The sequence below is a fragment of the Catharus ustulatus genome, chromosome 6, assembly GCF_009819885.2.
Source record: "Catharus ustulatus isolate bCatUst1 chromosome 6, bCatUst1.pri.v2, whole genome shotgun sequence".
Classification (NCBI taxonomy): Eukaryota; Metazoa; Chordata; class Aves; order Passeriformes; family Turdidae; genus Catharus; species Catharus ustulatus.
The window spans coordinates 7197550-7203549 of NC_046226.1; positions in this window are offsets into that span (position 1 = coordinate 7197550).

Genomic DNA, 6000 nt, shown 5'->3' on the forward strand with positions numbered 1-6000 from the left:
AATAGCTAAAGGTTTTGGCCTTTTCCTTCCTAGATTTACACTCTTGGGATTACTTGGGAAAATTTCTGTGCATTTTAATTTAAATCTCTGAAGGAGTAGATCCTTACAGGAAAATTCATTTAGTGCATTCTAGTTCTCTTAGTCTTGAGGCAATTTTACATATTTGATGTTCACATTGTGAAATTCTTCTTGTGGGATTATTATGCAGAGTACTCAGTTAACTGCACCAAATGAATCCTGATAGATTTCCTATATTGTACATTATGTATATTTGTATGTAACATATGTTTTCATCATACAGCCTTAACCTCACTTGAGGCATCATAATATAAACAATTATATTACCAACAGAGGAGCTGCTGCTACTGAAAGAAGGATGAATGAAATAAAAATAAGATTTCAGATCAGGTGCTTGGCAGAGAAACATGAAAAAATCCACCCCTGAAATGGTACATGATCAATTCTTCTGTCTTGAGACTGGAAGGTGTGCTGTCATTTCTCTGCCTTCTGAGAAATGCTAATTCTGCAAGATGCATGTGCTTCCTAATTTACATGCTTCCCTGGCTCTTGGGCAGAAAATGCAAAGACAGGAGCTGAAAAACAAGCTGCTGCCTCGTTTGTGCATTTTCCCAGAGTCAAGCCACAAACAATCTCCCCTTAAACACAGAACAAACTGAAATCTGTTAATTAACCAGATGACGAATTCTGGAATGAGATCTGAATAACTGTGCAGGGGGAAAAAATCAGCGATTACAAAGCAAGACTTGTCTTTATGGTATGTGCTTGGTAACTTAAAAAAGCAGAAAATGTTTGTGTGGCTGAAACTTGTTTACTTTGACTTTGAGCTGTTAGTGTGAAAATGGCATGCCATTAATACTGAGGGAGCTTTTAAATTACCTCTGTGCATTTTAAGGCAAATAAAGATTGCAGTGGGCACTGCGAGAGGGGGGTGGGGTGGACCCTAACACTGAACTTGGACAGAAATTGTGTTTCTTTGTAGTATCTGCAGGAGATGGCCCCGAGGCTGTTCTGGATCCATTTCAGCTCAGCACACAAGGGCTGCCTGAGCTGACACCCCTAACGTGCGTTTGCAGGGATGCCTGGCAAAGCAGTGCACTCGCAGCCGTGTTCTGCAGGCTGGCAGGATTTGACAAGACAGCTGTGGGAATCGATGGCAAATGAGGTGCAGAACACATCACACTTAGAGCTGCTGCTGCCACAGCCCTGCCCGAGTGATAGGAGCAGCATCAGGAGCTCCTTTTTAAAGCAGAACATCTTTTAGGTGAGCACTGGTGTTTAACACACAGTTCTGCCTTGTGAAGCTTTTAATTGCAGACCAGTTTATCCCAGTCAGCAGAAGCCCGACATTTTATTAGGACAGTTGTTTTTCTGAAGGAGTGGGTGTCAGGATGTTCTCCAGGAATGGGGAATTGTTTTCTGCCATCACCAGAAATAGCTTGAATCCAGTCATCTTTTTGTGCCAAAGGCATGTATGATAATATTTTGTCAAGAGAATTAAGATTATTTCCCAGCATGAGGAAGATGGAAAGGAGTGCCCATAGTGGTCTGAAGGACTGCCTTCCTGTTGAAATAATTACTCTAATGATGCTTGGGTTGTGTTATATATTAATGATGCTAAATTGCCTAGAGTCAGAGGAAAGCTTCATCTTAGATGATTTTTGAATGTCAATGAATAAAATGTGCTAACCATATCAGGTTTATTATTAATTTTTAAAGAAATTGGTGAGTTGAGTGCCCAGATTTGAGAAGGCAAGAATATATTTATTATAAGGCTTATAATAAGTCTTGAAAAATACATGAGAGAATAAGGGAAAATGGATTTTATTTCTAATTAATGCTTATTGCTCTAAGCAAAAAATAAAAAAAAAGCGTGGCAGTGTTTTAATTTGTTCTTGAGTATGAGCTATTGCAATAGCTCAGTGAAGGAGCTGGACATGTGCTAATGTACCATTGTAGCAGTGGAGAAAGAGCAGACTGAAGGGTTTTCAGCTCACTTAGGTTGTACTTGGCTGTTGCTGAGTCCTGTGCAGTACTCTTCTTAGTAAGCAATTTAAGGTGTTAAAATACTGCTTATCTCTGTAAAAGTTGCTGCTCATGAATCTCAGTGATGGCTTTTTCAACGGAACTTTAAGGAATTTAGCTGTCTTTAGTGAAAATGTATGTAATCAGCCAATGTAGCACTTCTCTTAGATAAGGTGTAACAACTATGTCCTTCTGCATGGGCCAAAAAAACCCAAAATCCTCTGTGGTTTGGAAAGAATAAGGTTTGATTCTTGTTGTTTTTTGGTCTTTTTGGTTTGGTTTGGGTTTGTTTTGTTTTGTTTTTTGGTTGTGTTCTAATTGCTATGCTAAAAATTTTATATTGCAATAAAAAATTAATTCACTGACTTGCTGCAATCTCCTGATTTCAATTCATTTTAGCCTGGTTATGCATTTTTTTCTGCAGGATAATGCTCTAAGTTCTGTATGCAAGAGAACCTTTTTGTTGTTGGTGGTGTTTTATAACACTTTGCCTGTATTATTTACTTTGTTAATCTGTTAAATTGTGCACACGCAGTGCTTTGGCATTTGGGTACGGTAGGGAAAGGTCACTGGGTACCTCAGAAATCTGATCCCTTGGCAGACTGGATAAATTGAAAGATGAAGGCTCAAATAACATTACCTTAGCAATAGGACCATGAGCAGCAAAAGCAGAAAGCACAGGCTTTGTTTGAATGGTGGGTGTTTTCCTTCAGAATTACAAACTTGGATTTTGCAGGGAATGGAATCAGCTGGCTTTGATGTGTTGCTATTTTAGCCCAGGATGGCACAGCAGCACATGTCCTCATGTCACAAGATGTATTTCTCATTATACTGCTGCCTCATTTAGATGAGAGCCAAGTGTGTCCATCATTCTAGAGTCTGCCCAGCTGCTTGGGTTGGCTTTTCTTTTTTTTCTCTGCATGTCTGTAGTGGCATGTAATCTGGGAAAAGCACAGAATTTTAGTGACAGCATGGTTATATGCAGATGCCAGGTATGCAATGCTGTGATTTGTTACAGTAAACAGGAATAAAAAAGTAGAAAATAAGTAATAAAAGGGACTGAAGTGATGGAATCTCCTCTCTAAAGTTGTTCTAGGAATGCAGTTGTTATAGTCCTTTTATTCTTCTGTGAACTTAAATCCATGTGTTTAACCCTGTCACATGCCTCAAATGCAATTCAGATAAGGTGTCGTTATTTAAGGAGTGTTTCTGTTGTGTTAAAAATGGGTGTTGGAGATTATTCCATTTTCAACATTATCTTAAAACACACTTATCTCAGTGTCTTACAGTTCTTAATTGGTAACACATCAGAACAGCTCTGTGAGGGAGTAGAACTTGTGATTACCACCCCCTTCATTTTACTACTGGGGAAAAGATACGGATTTGGTAACAGTTTCATTATATTTCCATTTCTTCCATTTTCCCATGTTCCTGTAATTTGAAGTCTTTAATTCAGTGATGTGCTGACTATGTGGTGAGAAAATGGAGATTGTTTTTTTTTTCCCACGTGGTTTCTCAAGGAGACTAACAAATCCTAAAGCAACAATAAACCCTTAGACTTTTTGCCTCCTCATCCCAGGATTTGGAATTGAAAACAATTAAATTTGGGGAGCTGGGGGAGACATTGGTTTCTCTGTAGGCTGGCAGAGAACATTTGCTCTTTTTTAGAAACACACATAAAATTTAGAAAAATAGGAGCAGATTTGGGTTCCTGCTTTTTATAAAGTTTGAGCTAATAATACCTAATTATGGGTGGGTGTGAAACTCTCATTTCTGGAAGTTGCTCCTTCATTCTGGCTAGCAGGGATTAAATTGTAAAATTGCTTGTTTTCACTTGGAATAACTGACTGTGCTTTCATTCCCACACTTTGCTTTATTGTCCACAACATTTTTCTATGGAAGGGGCAAGTTCCTAACTTGTGCCTGCACATATTTGGGTGCCATCACTGTGTAATTTTATAGCTGTGTTTTATTCCTAGCAATACAGCAAAGGAGAGGTAGAATTAAAAAAAAAAAAAAAAAACAACCAAAACTTGTGCACAGCCCTTCATCAACCTGGAGCCCAGAATTGGAGGGTTCCCTCTTCCACACACCATCTGAACTCTGGTGGTTGTATCATACCTTCAGCCTTTTTATCCCTGGAATTTCTGCACATCCCTTAAAGATACTTGTGCTTTAAGAAAAAAGTGAGTTCTTTCACGCTGACTCTCATCAACTGCAATTTCTGCACATTGGGCTGAATTTTGTGTGCGGGAGTGGCAGTTACATCTGTGTCTGACAGCCAACTGTGCTGCAGGGGCAAACAGCTGTTGAGAACTCCTGGGAGCAGGGAGATTCTTGTTGGAGCACGCTGAGAGCAGCCAGGATCCCTCTCCTGGTTCCCCAGGAGCAGAACCTCACTGATGGGACAGTTCAAAGGCCTTATCCCCAGACCAAGGATGAAAACAACCCTCCTCTTAGGGCATCACAGAGTTGGGAGGGCACCTAGCAAGGTGATCGCATCCTAGGAATTACAGCTTTGTGAAAAAAAAAAACCACAGAAAAAAACTAATTTTCAAGAAACTAGAGCCTCTCTGATTCCTCTGACTCATCAAAGGGATGCACACCACACCACAAGAATGGGAAGGAATTCATGGGAATCAGCCTGAAGAGCAGGAGCAGAAAGTTCACCACGTGGCATCCTATGACATGAAAGGGAGGAGCCTGTTCAAATCTTCCCATAAGGCTCAAAAGTTCATGTGTAGGTAACTAGGCAAGGCTTAGGTGTGCCAAATAAATCCCTAGGGAAGAGGGATTTGATATGCTGAGAGAATCAGGATGCAAAGTACAAGATGTACAGCTGAGGGGAATTTGCCTTTGCATTCATAGATGTGTGTTTTAGTCAGGTCTGGACTTTTTTCTTGGAAGATCACAAATTGCCAAGATTATGAAATGGAGCAGATTCATGTTCAAGGGTGTGTCAAGTTACTCATCCCTCGAGTAGGAGGAGTGAAAGCTTCCCAAGGGTTTTTTCTGACAACATGTGTTCATTTTCTATTCAGAGGGGGAAAAGAAGCCACAGTTTGGGAAATGTGTTTGTCATTCACGGAATCGTTCACTGTAAAAGGCAGAAACCCTGACAGATAGACAGACCAGGAGATCTGTGGGCAGATAAGAGAGTTGTTTGGAGCTGGCTGATAACAAACCAAGTGTGGGGATGGCTCTGAAACTCTATCCCATAGCTCAGGGAGAACTAAAAGGGAGATACCTTGAATTCAATGCAGTACAGGATCTCTGATGGTAGTTAGTTATGACTACTTTTATAAATAATTGCATAGCTGCCACTTTTTTATGGGGTAGGATACCCACTTTTGATATAAACGCCAAGTGCTCAGAGCTCTTGCCAGGGAAGGACATTTCTAAGTCCTTTTAACAATGTGATAGCCAATATTAATTAACTCTCATTGTGGTTCTGTTTGTTGCAGGTGAATTGAGAACATCCATGACATTGCCAAGAGCCATTTTTTTTCAATCTGTTGAAACTGCCGGCAATCCACCTCCATCGGTTTTCCACCTTTTGGGTGTTATGTGCTCCCAGTCCTGGGGAGGTTCTCAGGAAAAGGCCAGGTGTGCTCAGCACACATGGTGATACTCAGAACAACTTGCCTGCCTTACTGCTGCACCCTTTTTCAGGTAATGCAACCTGTGCATCCCAGGGCGATTCAGAACCTGTAGGACAAGTATTTGGGATGGAGCCAGTGGTTCTGCCGGCTCTCGCTCTCAGGGTAACACTTGCTGCTCTTTTTAATTACACAGAAAGTGCTCAGAATTATGTGTGTGTCTGTGACATTTCACAGAATCACAGAACATCCTGAGTTGGAAGGGAACCCACAAGGATCATCAAGGTCCAACTCCTGGCCCTGCACAGGACACCCCATACTGTGTGCTCAAGAGCATTGTCCAAACACTTCTTGAACT